At 37.8% G+C, this 17,440-nt stretch overlaps 1 non-coding gene across 1 annotated transcript; it reads right to left on the bottom strand.

Annotated features, from left to right (window-relative positions):
• Positions 1-14,426: 14,426 nt before the first annotated feature.
• Positions 14,427-14,534, bottom strand: LOC112768797 (small nucleolar RNA R71). Its single transcript, XR_003186185.1, has one exon. It is a non-coding gene; the product is annotated as a small nucleolar RNA R71 (small nucleolar RNA).
• Positions 14,535-17,440: the final 2,906 nt, after the last annotated feature.

Genomic DNA, 17,440 nt, shown 5'->3' on the forward strand with positions numbered 1-17,440 from the left:
ACGCTAGGCGACACGAACGCGTGATCCACGCGGACGCATCGTATCTGTGAACTTCAAACCGCGTGGCCGCGTGGGCGACGCCTCTGCGTCACTTGTCCGCGACCTGAACGTACCAGAATACGCATGGGGCAATTTCTGGGCTGTTTTTAACCCAGTTTTCGATCCAGAAAACACAGATTAGAGGCTATAAAGTGGGGGAATGCATCCATTCAGAGGGAGCTCGCATTTTTACTACTTTCCATGATTTAGATTTAGTTTGAGAGAGGTTCTCTCCTCTCTCTCTTAGGATTAGGATTAGGATTTAGGACTTCTCTTAGTTTTTAAGAGTGACTCTCGATCCAGGTTTAATATTTACTTTAATTTATGTTTCTATGCTACTTTAATGCTTTTATTCGTATCTATAAATGTTGCCAACTTGACTTATGAATCCTTCCCATGTTATGATTTGAATTAATGATTATTTGAGGTATTTCAGTTATTGATTGATTTCTCTTTAATTTGTGTTACCATTGCTTTCCATCTAAGAACATTTTTATTCCAGCAATTTTACTTTTTTCCCTTTTGGTCTTGGTTAAGAAATCAGTAACTCAACATTATCAAACTCAACATAACTGATAATCGCTATCTTGCTAATTGAACTGAACTTCAATAATCCCAACTTTTTCTTAGGAATTAACTAGGATTCGAAGGTCAAACTAATTAGTCCCTTGACTTTCCTTTGCGTTAGTAAAGGTTAACTAAGTGGAATTTAGATTCAACTTTCATTATTGTTGAGAGAGATAACTAAGTTGGACTTCTAATTTCTCTTACCTTGCCAAAAGTTGCTTTACAGCATTTATTTATTTTAATTGTCATTTACTTTACTTGTCATTCAAATCACTTGCTTCTCACCTTCTAAACCCCAATTACAACCTTTATAACCAATAATAAGAACATACTTCCTTGCAGTTCCTTGAGAAGACGACCCGAGGTCTGAATACTCGGTTAACAATTTTTAAAGGGGTTTGTTACTTGTGACACCCAAAACGTTTGTAAGAAAGGTTGATTGCTTAGTTTAGTAACTATACTTACAACGAGAGTTTATTATAACCTCTAAATCATCAATCATCGTCTCTTCAAAATGGCGCCGTTGCCGGGGAACTGCTAACGTGTGCCTTATTATTGGTTATTGTAAATATTTTTCTTTTGCTTGTTTATTTATTTTTGTTTTTCCTTTTTATCTTTATTTGCTACCATGAATTCTCACCGCTCTCGCTTTGAGTTTGGTTCTAACTTTGTTGAAGGAAATAGAAGTTACAGCAGGAATATGCATCAAGGTCAGACCAATCAAGGATGGATGGAGCCAAGAGGATCTAATCAACCCTTTAGGCAGCAACACCCTCCGAGATATCCTGGACAAAGACCATTCTACCGTGCATACCCAGCTGAAAGATATGGTGGACAACCTTGTAACTACCAACAAGCCCCACCCCGTGCATATAAACTATCCTTTCAACATAACCTCGAACCACCACACTCACAAACTTCTCTTCACCATTCGCCACCATATGATCCTTCCTTACCCCAGTACCAATCCAATTACTCCCAATCACCACCACTTTCCTATGTATCATGTCCAAGTCTGGTAACCCGAGAAGTAGAGGTTCGCCTAAAGGAAACAATAAATAAATTTCAAACAACCATTCGACAACTGGAGCAAGTAGTAATTCAATGGGTTTCTAGGCGCTCAAATACACAAGGATCAACCACAGCCCCATGTGAACAGTCTAACAAAGAGCGTAACATAAAGGAGATACCAGAAACTCCAGTGGACAAGACAAAGAATAAATTCGTACTAGAACAAGTAGAAAAAGCTGTCATTGTTCAAGAAGAAGAGTTGGTTGAAGATCTAGGAGATGCTGAACCTCCATGGGAATCCAGAACTGAGGAGAACTCCGTCAAGGACGATACAGTTGATGCTAAAGAGGATATTGTACAATCTCCAAGGCAAGTTGTTTATGAAGAATCAGATGGAATAACCCAGGACACAAATTCCCTTGATAATGATAGTCACAAGTCAAATTCTCTTAGTAATGAACTTGCATCCGCAAGTGAATTCTCTGAGATTGAAGAATCTTCCCCAAGTGAATATGAAGATGATGCAGAGGTAGATTTCTCTCAACCTCCAATCTATGACTCAAGTGATGAGGAAGACATAGAAGACTTTGACCAGGGTGATACTACATTTGAAGGCTCTTACAAGGAAGTGGAGAAATTCACAGAAGAACCCAAGAGAGTAGAACTTACAGAACCACCAGAAACACCTATCCCAAGGCCATTACCACCTAATACAAGCTTCAAGTGGGTACAATCCTTAACCTATAACTTTACTTATTCACTTGAATATGGATTGCTTGAAACAGATGGCCAGCTTAGAGCTCTTTGCGGCTTTAAGAGTAAGAGGGAAATGGCTCGTACTCAGAGTTGGTGCACAAGGTTTAATAAGGTTCCACGCTTCACCTCGAAGTACATGGATTGGTATCATGCTCAATTGCATGGATCACGGAGAACGTTTGGTCACCATGGTGAGATTCTACTCTTTAAACCGCCCAGATGGAAACATGTAGATCAAGACGGAGGCGGATTTAATAGCAAAGCTTGGGATCCTGAAATCTATTCTGACATTCGTCACCCCGGGAGCCTGAAAATTTGTCTGAAGCTGCTCAGAAGCTTTACATGCCTAGTATGGGACCCCGGAGGCTATTGGCATTCCAAGCACTGGTGGAGATTTTTGGACGAATTTAAACATAAGCCGCCATAGCAAGAGGCTCTTCCGATGTCCAACTTAAGGACTTTAACTAAAAGTGCTAGGTGGGAGACAACCCACCATGGTATGATTGTTCCTTTTGCAATTTTAATTTTATTTTGTTTTGTTTGTTTTTGAATTTTATTTTTATTTTATTAAACCTGGAATCATGCATAGCATTCACATTAAGCATTGCATCCTGCATTCAAAAAAAAAAACGCCACGCGACGCGACCACATCAACGACGCGTCCGCGTCGCAAGGAGAGGGGAGAAAATAAAAACGAACAGAGAGTCACGCTGGAGCGTGGCTGGAGGCGTGCCAATGGCACAAATCACCCCACGCGACCGCGTCGCCGATGCAACCGCGTCATATAGGAATAATGGCCTCCCACGCGACCGCGTGCCCCACGCAGCCGCGTGACCAGGATTTCGACGTAAAAAGGTGTATGGCCGAAAGTTGAGCTGGAATTGGGCGGGACTCATGCTGGAAGCCCAAGCCCTCCCACGCGAACGCGTGCCCCACGCGTCCGCGTCAGATTGGAAATAAGGTCACTCACGCGATCGCATGCCTCACGCGATCGCGTCACCCAATATTTGGCAATTAATGATTTTTAAACAGAGAGTTGTGCGAGAGTGAGGCTGCCCTCGCGCCAGTAGCATAAAATGGGTCACGCAACCGCGTGACTGACGCGATCGCGTCAGTCAGTTTAAGCGCAAGCCGCGCGACCGCGTGCCTCACGCGTCCGCGTCGCTTGCGCCGCACAGCTTATCCTAATTTGCCAAATATCTTATCTTTTCTTCCCCAATCCTAATTTTTCCTCCCTCCTTTCTTACTTACTTCTTCTTCCCTTCTTTCCCTTCTCATTCTTCTTATCTTTTATTTTATTTTATTTAATTTATTTGCATACTTTCATTCATTGCATATTTTTATTTTTCTAAATTTACTATTTTACCATTGGTGTTCAAATGTTCTTATTCAACTGTTACATCTTTTCTGGTATTTTCTTGGTGCTTAATGACTTGTTTAATTCTGATTGAGTAATATTATTTAAATCAATGCCAACCTTTTATATCTGCATTACTTTTGCATTGATATGAATTTATATTATCTCTCCTTCCCCACTCTCTTCCCCATTGTTGTACATTTTGTACCACTGGCATGCCATGGCTTCTATTGTTTTCTCACTTGCATGTTGTAGCTACCATGTAATTGAGACCCTTATTATTTGGCATTAACCCACCCATACTGTATTTATTTTCCTATCTTTATTTCTGGGTTACTCTTCTTCCCTTTTTCTTTCAGGATGGCCACCCAGAAGAGAACCGGAAGACGTTTACATGGGGAGACAGGCAAGTCAATCTGCACAATCTATAGAGAAAAGCATCAGTTGTAGCCACCCGTCCACTTGCACATCTTAGCATGCACCGAGGACGGTGCAATCTTTAAGTGTGGGGAGGTCGATACCGATCTCCATGGGTTAGTACCTTTCTGTTTCAACACCAATGTTTAAATTTTCTTTGTATTTAGTTGTTGCATTTGCATGTTTTGATTGCATGATTATTTGACTTTGTGCATATTTTACCACTTGGTTAAAGTAATATTTTCTCTTTCAAGAAACCTTTTAAAGTATTTCACTAATTTGAATAAAATTTTTTTGTTACACTTGTTTGAAGAAATATTATATTGGAACATGGTGTAGAGCTCGAACACACAAAACCTGTGAGATTTTTTTGAGCCTAATTGATTGGTTGCATTTTATCAACCAATATTTTATTTTGGTGTGTGTTTTTCTCTCTAAAATTGTAATCTTTGTCTTGCTTAATTCTATATTTCCATGATTTAATGTATGCATACACTTACATGATTGAGGCCTTTGTTTCACTGAGCTTACATACCTATATGGCCTAACCTTTCATTATCCTTTGCAAACCAATGTTGAGCCTATTATACCCCTTTGTTCTTTACTTTAGCACATCATTAACTCTAAGCGGAAAACAATAATGTCCTTAATTTGAATCCTTGGTTAGCTTAGACTAGTGAAAGTGCTCATGAATTAAGTGTGGGGAAAAGTGGGTTTGGAAACAATTGGTTTAAGAATTGGGTATTATATATCCTTATGAAACTGTGAAAGAAATGTTTAGAACATGATTCATGCATTCAATATCTTAATCATATGCATTGAGAAAAATAAAAGAATATATATATATAAAAGAAAAAAAAGTGAGAAAAAGAAAAGAAAAAAAAAGAGCAAATAATAAAAAGGGGACAAAATGCCCCAAAGTAAATGGTGAAAGCAATGCATATGTACTGTACTTGAAATTAGAATGCATGAATATGTGGAAAACATGGTTAATGGACAGTTAGATATGGTATTATGATTACATGGATAGTCTAAAGTTAGGTGAAAAGTTTAAGTTAATTGAGGATTCAGATTCTAGTCCACTTGGCCAAATACAATCCTACCTTGACCCTAACCCCATTACAACCCTTAAAAGACCTCTTGATATGTGTATCTGTGCATTAAATTTATGTTGATTGTTAGATGAAGAGCAAGCCTTAGAAAGCAAGGTTAGTAGAGAATTGAGAGAATCGAACCTAAAACACTTGAGTGATTAGAGTGCATACACTTCCAATGAGGGTTCGATGCTCAATTCCTTGTTCCCTGCTTTCATGAGCTATTTTCTTCTTGCAAGTCTATTTGTACTTCATTTTCATGATTTGAATTAGTGAAATCCAGTTCATATTTCTTCTTGAAGGATTTGTTTACTTTTAACTAAGTAGGTAGAAACATTTTGCATGTAGTTGCATTCATATAGATAGGTTGCATTTCATACATTCTACCATTCCTCTTCACTCTCTTATAGCTTCTCTTGAGCTTAGCATGAGGACATGCTAATGTTTAAGTGTGGGGAGGTTGATAAACCTCTATTTCATGGTTTATCTTGTGCTCAATTGAGTGGTTTTTATCAACTCTTTACCCACTTATTCATACTATTTGCATGGTTTTACATTTGCCTTCCTAATTATGTACTTTGATTGAAAACATGCTTCTTTGGCCTTTATATTGCTAATATTAATCCTCTCTTATCACCATTAGATGTCTTGATATGTATGTTAAGTGATTTCAGAGATTACAGGACAGGAATGGCTCAGAGGATGGAAAGAAAACATGCAAAAGTGGAAGGAATACAAGAAGTTGGAGAAATTGCTAAGCTGTCCAGTCTGACCTCCTCGCAATCAAACGGCTATAACTTTAGCTACAGAGGTCAAAATGACGTGGTTCCAGTTGCGTTAAAAAGCTAACGTCCGGGGCTTCGATTTGATATATAATATGCCATAGTTGCCCTGACGCTAGGCAACGCGAACGTATGATCCATGCGGATGCGTCGCATCTGTGAACTTCAAACCGCGTGGCCGCGTGGGCGACGCCTCCGCGTCACTTGTCCGCGACCTGAACGTCCCAGAATATGCAGGGGGCGATTTTTGGGCTGTTTTTGACCCAGTTTTTGGCCCGAAAAACACAGATTAGAGGCTATAAAGTGGGGGAATGCATCCATTCAGAGGGAGCTCGCATTTTTACTACTTTCCATGATTTAGATTTAGTTTGAGAGAGGTTCTCTCCTCTCTCTCTTAGGATTAGGATTAGGATTTAGGACTTCTCTTAGTTTTTAAGAGTGACTCTTGATCCAGGTTTAATATTTACTTTAATTTATGTTTCTATGCTACTTTAATGCTTTTATTCGTATCTATAAATGTTGCCAACTTGACTTATGAATCCTTCCCATGTTATGATTTGAATTAATGATTATTTGAGGTATTTCAGTTATTGATTGATTTCTCTTTAATTTGTGTTACCATTGCTTTCCATCTAAGGACATTTTTATTCCAGCAATTTCACTTTTCCCCCTTTTGGTCTTGGTTAAGAAATTAGTAACTCAACATTATCAAACTCAACATAACTGATAATCGCTATCTTGCTAATTAAACTGAACTTCAATAATCCCAACTTTTTCTTAGGAATTAACTAGGATTCGAAGGTCAAACTAATTAGTCCCTTGACTTTCCTTTGCGTTAGTAAAGGTTAACTAAGTGGAATTTAGATTCAACTTTCATTATTGTTGAGAGAGATAACTAAGTTGGACTTCTAATTTCTCTTACCTTGCCAAAAGTTGCTTTACAGCATTTATTTATTTTAATTGCCATTTACTTTACTTGTCATTCAAATCACTTGCTTCTCACCTTCTAAACCCCAATTACAACCTTTATAACCAATAATAAGAACATACTTCCTTGCAGTTCCTTGAGAAGACGACCCGAGGTCTGAATACTCGGTTAACAATTTTTAAAGGGGTTTGTTACTTGTGACACCCAAAACGTTTGTACAAAGGGATTTCTGTCGGTTTAGAGACTATATCTACAACGCAACTGTTTTTATGAACTTCTTTACTGGCAAAAATCTGACGTCAGAGGCTCAAAACTCACAAGGTTGTGTGTTCATTACTCAAAAACATGTTTCATAATATATTTCAAGCAAGTTTCAATCAAAAGTTCCAACTCAAATCAATTAGGATGTCAATGCCCTATTGATGCACGAAATTGTGATCACACTTTTCACAACTCCGCACAACTAACCTGCAAGTGCACTGCGTCATCCAAGTACTACCTTACGTGAGTAAGGGTCGATCCCACGGAGATTGCCGGCTTGAAGCAAGCTATGGTTATCTTGTTGATCTTAGTCAGGAGATTAATGATAAATATGATTTTGTTTATGAAAAATAATTAACATGAAATAAAAGGTACTTGTGATTCAATAATGAGGAACAGGTTGAGGTTCCAAAGATGCTCTGTCGTCTAAATCTCTGCTTTCCTACTGTCTTCGTCTCTAAACATGCATGGCTTCCTTTAATGGCAAGCTGTATGATCCTCTCGGATGAAAAATACCAGGCACGGTCTCTGAACGGCTAATCAACTGTCAGATTTCTCGTCTCGGATGAAAAATACCAGGTATAGCTACCGCACGGCTAATCATCTGTCAGTTCTCACTAGCGTCGGAATAGGATCTCTCTATCCTTTTGCACACTGTCACTGCGCCCAACATTCGTGTGTTTAAAGCTCGTTATAGTCATCCCTTCCCAGATCCTACTCAGAATACCACAGACAAGGTTTAGACTTTTCGGATCCCAGGAATACTGCCAATTGGTTCTAGCCTATACCACGAAGGTTTTGATCTCACGGACTCGGTCTGTGGATCAGAGACCCAAGAGATATGCACTCAAGCTGTCGCCCAATGACTACGTTGAGCTCAGGTAGAATGGGAGTGGTTGTCAGGCACGCGTTCATAGATGTGAGAATGATGATGAGTGTCACGGATCATCATCTTCTTCGGATTGAAGTACGAGTGAGTATCTTAGAATAGAATCAAGTGTGATTGAATAGAAAACAGTAGTAATTGCATTAATCCATTGAGACACAGCAGAGCTCCTCACCCCCACCTATGGGGTTTAGAGACTCATGCCGTCAGAGATATAATATGGAATAAAAATTGTCATGAGATGCCAAATGAATCTCTAAAAGTAGTTTTTATACTAGATTAGTAATTTAGGTTTACAAAAAATGAGTAACTAAGTGCAGATAGTGCAGAAATTCACTTCCGGGACCCACTTGGTGAGTGTTTGGGCTGAGCTTTCAAGCTTTCACATGCATATGCCTCAAGTTGGAGTTAAACAGCACCCTAGGTGCCAAAATGGGCGTTTAACGCCAAGAAAGGTGCCAGTTCTGGCGTTTTACGCCAGAAAGTTTTTGGCTGGCGTTTAGCGCCAGTTTGGGCCATCATATCTCGAGCAAAGTATGCACTATTATATATTGCTAGAAAACCTAAGATGTCTACTTTTCAACGCAATTGAGAGCGTGCCAATTGAGCATTTGTAGCTCCAGAAAATCCACTTCGAGTGCAGGAGGGTTAGAATCCAACAACATCTACAATCCTTTCTCAGCCTCTGAATCAGATTTTTGCTCAGGTCCTTCAATTTCAGCCAGAAAATACCTGAAATTATAGAAAAATACACAAACTCATAGTAAAGTCCAGAAATGTGATTTTTGAATAAAAACCAATAAAAATATAATAGAAAGTAACTAAAATATACTAAAAACTATGTAAAAACAATGCCAAAAAGGGTATAAATTATCCGCTCATCACAACACCAAAATTAAATTGTTGCTTGTCCCCAAGCAACCAAAAATAAAATAGGATAAAAAGAAGAGAATATGCAATAAGTTTCAAAAAAATATCAATGAAGATTAGTTTCAATTAGATGAGCGGGACTAGTAGCTTTTTGCTTCTGAACAGTTTTGGCATCTCACTTTATCCTTTGAAGTTCAGAATGATTGGCATCCATAGGAACTCAGAATTCAGATAGTGTTATTGCTTCTCCTAGTTTAGTATGTTGATTCTTGAACACAAATACTTTATGAGTCTTGGCCGTGACCCTAAGCATTTTGTTTTCCAGTATTACCACCAGATGCATGAATGCCACAGACACATAACTGGGTGAACCTTTTCAGATTGTGACTCAGCTTTGCTAAAGTCCCCAGTTAGAGGTGCCCAGAGTTCTTAAGCATACTCTTTTTGCTTTGGACCACGACTTTAACCACTCAGTCTCAAGCTTTTCACTTGACACCTTCACGCCACAAGCACATGGTTAGGGACAGCTTGATTTAGCCGCTTAAGCCAGGATTTTATTCCTTTGGGCCCTCCTATCCATTAATGCTCAAAGCCTTGGATCCTTTTTACCCTTGCCTTTTAGTTTAAAGGGTTATTGCCTTTTTCTGCTTGCTTTCTCTTTTTCTTTCTTTTTCCTTTTTTTTTGCCATTTTTTTTCGCAAGCTTTGTGTTTTTCACTGCTTTTTCCTGCTTCAAGAATCAATTTTATGATTTTTCAGATTATCAATAACATTTCTCCTTTTTCATTATTCTTTTAGGAGCCAACAATTTCAACATTCATACACTTCACTATAAAAAATATGCACTGTTCAAGCATACATTCAGAAAGCAAGAAGTATTGTCACCACATTAACATAATCAGGCTAATTTCAAGATAAATTTTGAAATTATGCACTTCTTGTTCTTTTGCAAATTAAAACATTTTTCATTTAAGAAAGGTGAGAGATTCATGGAATCATTCATAGCTTTAAAACATAGACTCTAAACTTTAATTATCATGTAATAGAAATAAGATATAAAATAAACATAAAAGCAGACAAATACTAAAGGAAAGGAAACTAAAGACATAAAAATAAATGACTCTAATACTAATGCTCATATAACTCTTAAAATAGGTTTCTAATAATAAAAGTTATCACAGAGTTAGGACTCAACAATCTTAATTTTGAGGGGTAAGTGCTCCTTCAATTTGTGGGACGTCTGGCACTCCAATGGACAGCTTCTGGCGCTTCAGCTCCTGTATCTCACGCCCTTGTTTCTCTTGTCCTATGAGCAGTTTGCAAAGCATGCTGTTTTGATTCTGCTGTTCTTCTTTGAGTTGATTCACATCTTCTTGCCGCTTGGTGACAGATGCTTCTAAGCGAGCCCAATAGTCAAATTGAGGAATTTCTGGGGGGGAGTTCATGCGCCCCCCCCCCCTCTTGATGAGGTTCTCTTGAATTTGAGGTCCATCCATCACTTTTTTGGTAATTGGGCATTCAATTGGGATAAATTCATCCACACCCATCTTTACCTCCGCATCTTTACATAGCAGACTAATTAAGCTTGGGTAGGCCAATTCGGCCTCAGTGGATTCCTTGTTTACAAACATGTAAATTTCAACAGGGATCAGCTGATGAATCTCGACCTCCTTCCCTAGCATAATACAGTGAATCATCACTGTCCTTGATGAGCGGATAATTTATACACTTTTGGCATTATTTTTAGTATGTTTTTAGTAGGATCTAGTTATTTTTAGGGATGTTTTTATTAGTTTTTATGCTAAATTCACATTTCTGGACTTTACTATGAGTTTGTGTGTTTTTCTGTGATTTTAGGTATTTTCTGGTTGAAATTGAGGGACTTGAGCAAAAATCAGATTCAGAGGTTGAAGAAGGACTGCAGATGCTGTTGGATTCTGACCTCCCTGCACTCGAAATGGATTTTCTGGAGCTACAGAACTCCAAATGGCGTGCTCACAACGGCGTTGGAAAGTAGACATTTAGGGCTTTCTAGAAATATATAATAGTCCATACTTTGCTCGAGTTTAGATGATGCAAACTGGCGTTGAACGCCAGTTCCATGTTACAGTCTGGCGTTCAGCGCCAGAAACAAGTTGCAAAGTGGAGTTCAACGCCAGAAACACGTTACAAACTGGCGTTCAACTCCAAGAATGACCTCTCCACGTGAAAGCTTCATGCTCAGTCCAAGCACACACCAAGTGGGCCCCGAAAGTGGATTTTTACATCATTTACTTACTTCTGTAAACCCTAGTAACTAGTTTAGTATAAATAGGACTTTTTACTATGGTATTTACATCTTATGATTTTTAGTTCATCTTTGGATCATATTGATCACGTTTTGGGGGCTGGCCTCTCGGCCATGCCTGAACCTTATTCTTATGTATTTTCAACGGTAGAGTTTCTGCACACCATAGATTAAGGTGTGGAGCTCTGTTGTTCCTCATGAATTAATGCAAAGTACTACTGTTTTTCTATTCAATTCAACTTATTCCGCTTCTAAAATATCCATTCGCACCCAAGAACATGATGAATGTGATGATTATGTGATGCTCATCATCATTCTCCCTTATGAACGCGTGCCTGACAAACACTTCCGTTCTACATGCAAACAAGCTAGAATGAATATCTCTTAGATATCTAATACAGGGGACCGAGTCCGAGATATTAGAATCTTCGTGGTATAAGTTAGAACCCATGGATGGCCATTCTTGATATTCGGAAAGTCTAAACCTTGTCTGTGGTATTCCGAGTAGGATGTGGGAAGGGATGGCTGTGATGAGCTTCAAACTCGCGAGTGCTGGGCATAGTGACAGACGCAAAAGGATAGTAAATCCTATTCCAGTATGATCGAGAACCTCCAGATGATTAGCCGTGCCGTGACAAAGCATTTGGACCATTTTCACAGAGAGGATGGGATGTAGCCATTGACAACGGTGATGCCCTACATAAAGCTTGCCATGGAAAGGAGTAGGACTGATTGGATGAAGACAGTAGGAAAGCAAATGTTCAGAGGAACGAAAGCATCTCTATACGCTTATCTGAAATTCTCACCAATGAATTACATAAGTATCTCTATCTTTATTTCTGTTTATTTATTTATTATTATTATTCAAAAATTCCATAACCATTTAATATCCACCTGACTGAGATTTACAAGATGACCATAGCTTGCTTCATACCAACAATCTCCGTGGGATCGACCCTTACTCACGTAAGGTTTATTACTTGGACGACCCAGTGCACTTGCTGGTTAGTTGTATCGAAGTTGTGAATGAAAAAGAATTCGAGATTAAGACGTGCGTACTGAGTTTTTGGCGCCGTTGCCTGAGATCACAATTTCGTGCACCAAGTTTTTGGCGCCGTTGCCGGGGATTGTTCGAGCTTGGACAACTGACGGTTCATCTTGTTGCTCAGATTAGGTAATTTTATTTTATTTTTAAGCTTTTTATTTCTTATTTTCGAAAAATACAAAAAAATTTTCCTTCTTTTTTGTTCTTTCCAATATAATTTTTGAAAAAACCAAAAAAATTTAATAAAATCATAAAAAACCAAAAAAATAATTTTGTGTTTCTTGTTTGGGTATAGAGTCAATTTTTAAGTTTGGTGTCAATTGCATTTTTCTAAAAATTTATGTATTTTTCGAAAATTCATGCATTCATAGTGTTCTTCATGATCTTCAAGTTGTTCTTGGCAAGTCTTCTTGTTTGATCTTTAAATTTTCTTGTTTTGTGTCTTTTCTAGTTTTTCATATGCATTTTCAATTTGTTAGTGTCCAAGCATTAAAGATTTCTAAGTTTGGTGTCTTACATGTCTTCTTTGCATCAAAAATTTTTTCAAAAATAAGTTCTTGATGTTCATCATGATCTTCAAAGTGTTCTTGGTGTTCATCTTGACATTCATAGTGTTCTTGCATGCATCATTTGTTTTGATCCAAAACTTTCATGCATTGAGTCTTTTTCATGTTTTTCTCTCTCATCATTAAAAATTCAAAAATCAAAAAAATATCTTTCCCTTTTTCTCTCATAATTTTTGAAAATTTGAGTTGACTTTTTCAAAAAATTTTAAAATCTAGTTGTTTCTTATGAGTCAAATCAAATTTTCAATTTAAAAATCCTATCTTTTTCAAAAATCATATCTTTTTCATTTTTCTTTCATAATTTTCGAAAATTTCTAATTGATGTTCAAAAATCTTTTTCTTATTTTGTGTCATAATTTCAAATCTTTACTAACAATTAATGTGATTGATTCAAAAATATTAAGTTTGTTACTTGCCTAGTAAGAAAGGTTCAATCTTTAAAGTTTAAAATCAAATCTTTTTGTTTCTTGTTAGTCAAGTAATCAACTTTAATTTTCAAAATTAAATATTTTTAAAATTCTTTTTCAAATCTTTTTCAAAATAAATTTCAATCACATCTTTTTCAAAATTTAATTTCAAAATCTTTTCTAACTTCTTATCTTTTCAAATTTGATTTTCAAATCTTTTTCAATTAACCACTTTACTTTTTGTTTGTTTCTTATCTTTTTCAAAACTACCTAACTAACTCTCTCTCTCTCTCTAATTTTTGAAAATCACCTTCCTCTTTTTCAAAATTCATTTTTAATTAACTAATTATTTTAAATTTTAATTTAATTTCAATTTTAATTTCGAATTTTAACTTTAAAATTTAATTAATTTTCGAAATTCCCTCTCTCTCATCTCCTTCTATTTATTTATTCATCTACTAACACTTCTCTTCCACCCAAAATTCGAACTCCATCTCCCCCTCTGAGTTCGAGTTTTTCCTCTTCTCCTTCGTATATTCTTCTCTTCTTATACTTGCATAAGGAATCTCTATACTGTGACATAGAGGATTCCATATTTTCTTTTGTGTTCTCTTCTTTTTCATATGAGCAAGAACAAGGATAAGAACATTCTTGTTGAAGCTGATCCTGAACCTGAAAGGACTCTGAAGAGGAAGCTAAGGGAAGCTAAAGCACAACTCTTTGGAGAAAATCTGACAGAAATTTTCGAAAAGGAAGGAGACATGGCCAAAAATAATAACAATTCAAGGAAGATGCTTGGTGACTTTACTGCACCAAATTCCAAATTACATGAAAGAAGCATCTCAATCCATGCCATTGGAGGAAACAATTTTGAGCTAAAGGCTCAATTAGTTTCTCTGATGCAACAAAACTGCAAGTTTCATGGACTTCCATCTGAAGATCCTTTTCATTTCTTAACTGAATTCTTGCAGATCTGTGATACTGTTAAGACCAATGGGGTTGATCCCGAGGTCTACAGGCTCATGCTTTTCCCATTTGCTGTAAGAGACAGAGCCAGAATATGGTTGGACTCTCAACCTAAGGATAGCCTGAACTCTTGGGATAAGCTGGTCACGGCTTTTTTAGCCAAGTTCTTTCCTCCTCAAAAGCTTAGCAAACTTAGAGTGGATGTTTAAACCTTCAGACAAAAAGAAGGTGAATCCTTCTATGAGGCTTGGGAGAGATACAAGCAACTGACCAAAAAGTGTCCTTCTGACATGCTTTCAGAATGGACTATCCTGGATATATTCTATGATGGTTTGTCTGAATTAGCTAAGATGTCATTAGATACTTCTGCAGGTGGATCCATTCACCTAAAGAAAATGCCTGCAGAAGCTCAGGAACTCATTGACATGGTTGCTAATAACCAGTTCATGTACACTTTTGAGAGGAATCCTGTAAGTAATGGGACGCCTCAGAAGAAGGGAGTTCTTGAAATTGATGCTCTGAATGCCATATTGGCTCAGAACAAAATATTGACTCAGCAAGTCAATTTGATTTCTCAGAGTCTGAATGGAATGCAAGCTGCATCCAACAGTACTCAAGAGGCATCTTCTGAAGAAGAAGCTTATGATCCTGAGAACCCTGCAATAGCAGAGGTGAATTACATGGGTGAACCTTATGGAAACACCTATAACCCCTCATGGAGAAATCATCCAAATTTCTCATGGAATGATCAACAAAAGCATCAACAAGGCTTTAACAATGGTGGAAGAAACAGGTTTAACAACAACAAGCCTTTTCCATCATCCACTCAGCAACGGACAGAGAATTCTGAACAGAATCCATCTAGCTTAGCAAATTTAGTCTCTGATCTATCTAAGGCCACTTTGAGTTTATGAATGAAACAAGGTCCTCCATTAAAAATTTGAAAGCACAAGTGGGTCAGCTGAGTAAAAAGGTCACTGAAACTCCTCCTAGTACTCTCCCAAGCAATACAGAAGAGAATCCAAAGAGAGAGTGCAAGGCCATTGATATAATCAAAATGGCCGAACCCACAAGAGAGGAGGAGGACGTGAATCCCAATGAGGAAGACCTCCTGGGACGTTCAGTGAACCATAAGGAGTTTCCAAACTCTAAGTTTGGTGTTGAGAGGCCACAACCAAACTCTAAGTTTGGTGTTGAACTCCCATATCCAAACTCTAAGTTTGGTGTTGGGAAGTCTCAACAATGCTCTGAACATCTGTGAGGCTCCGTGAGAGCCCACTGTCAAGCTATTGACATTAAAGAAGCGCTTGTTGGGAGGCAACCCAATTTTTAATTATCTAATTTTATTTTTATTTTTATTGTTCTTTCATGTTTTATTAGGTTCATGATCATGTGGAGTCACAAAATAAATACAAAAATTAAAAACAGAATCAAAAACAGCAGAAGAAAAATCACACCCTGGAGGAAGGACTTACTGGCGTTTAAACGCCAGTAAGGAGCATCTGGCTGGCGTTCAACGCCAGAACAGAGCATGGATCTGGCATTGAACACCAGAAACAAGCATGGAGCTGGCATTCAATGCCAGAAACATGCTGCACATCGGTGTTGAACGCCCAGAACAAGCATCACTTCGGCGTTTAAACGCCAGAATTGCATGCAAAGGCGTTTTACATGCCTAATTGGTGCAGGGATGTAAATCCTTGACACCACAGGATCTGTGGACCCCACAGGATCCCCACCTACCTCAATTCACCTTCTCTCTTCTTCACCAATCACCTCAATCTCTCTTTTCCATCACCTCTTCACCATACACATCTCTCCCTCTCCTCCATATCTTCTTCTCCTTCTTCTATTCTTTCTTCTTTTGCTCGAGGGCGAGCAACATTCTAAGTTTGGTGTGGTAAAAGCATAGCTTTTTTGATTTTCCATAACCATTAATGGCACCTAAGGCCAAAGAAACCTCAAAAAAAAAAAAGAGAAAAGGGAAGACAATTGCTTCCACCTTTGAGTCATGGGAGATGGAGAGATTCATCTCAAGGATCCATAGCTCAGTAGTAGAGCATTTGACTGCAAATCAAGAGATCCCTGAGATACATCAGGGGATACATTTTCCTCCACAACTATTGGAAGCAACTAAGGATAGGAGCACCAAAATCACTAGGGATCAAGCAACAAAGGCAAGGAAGAGACATAGAGGAGCTCAAAAAGCACCATTGGTCCTTCAAGAAGGCGCCACCCTCACTAAGGTGGACTCATTCCTTAACTTCCTTGTTCTTAATTCTCTGTTTTTCGATTTTATGCTATATGTTTATTTATGTTGTGTCTCTACTTCATGATCATTAGTATTTAGTAACTATGTCTCAAGGCTATGAATAATTCCATGAATCCTTCACCTTTCTTAAATGAAAAATATTTTAATTACAAAAGAACAAGAAGTACATGAATTTCAAATTCATCCTTGAAATTAGTTTAATTATTTTGATGTGGTGACAATACTTTTTGTTTTCTGAATGAATGCTTGAACAGTGCATATGTCTTTTGAATTTGTTGTTTATGAATGTTAAATATGTTGGCTCTTGAAAGAATGATGAAAAGGAGAAATGTTATTGATAATTTGAAAAATCATAAAAATGATTCTTGAAGCAAGAAAAAGCAGTGAATACAAAGGTTGCAGAAAAAAAAAGAGAAAAGAAAAAAATAGAAAAAGAAAAAGCAAGCAGAAAAATCCAATAGCCCTTAAAACCAAAATGCAAGGGTAATAAAAAGGATCCAAGGCTTTGAGCATCAGTGGATAGGAGGGCCCAAAGGAATAAAATCCTAGCCTAAGCGGCTAAATCAAGCTGTCCCTAACCATGTGCTTGTGGCGTGAAGGTGTCAAGTGAAAACTTGAGACTGTGCGGTTAAAGTCGAGGTCTAAAGCAAAAAACAAGTGTGCTTAAGAACCCTGGACACCTCTAATTAGGGACTTTAGCAAAGCTGAGTCATAATCTAAAAAGGTTCACCCAGTTATGTGTCTGTGACACGTATGTATCCGGTGGTAATACTGGAAAACAGAGTGCTTAGGGCCACGGCCAAGACTCATAAAGTAGCTGTGTTCAAGAATCAACATACTGAACTAGGAGAATCAATAACACTATCTGAACTCCGAGTTCCTATAGAAGCCAATCATTTTGAACTTCAATGGATAAAGTGAGATGCCAAA

This window comes from Arachis hypogaea, chromosome 17 (assembly GCF_003086295.3).
Source record: "Arachis hypogaea cultivar Tifrunner chromosome 17, arahy.Tifrunner.gnm2.J5K5, whole genome shotgun sequence".
Lineage (NCBI taxonomy): Eukaryota > Viridiplantae > Streptophyta > Magnoliopsida > Fabales > Fabaceae > Arachis > Arachis hypogaea.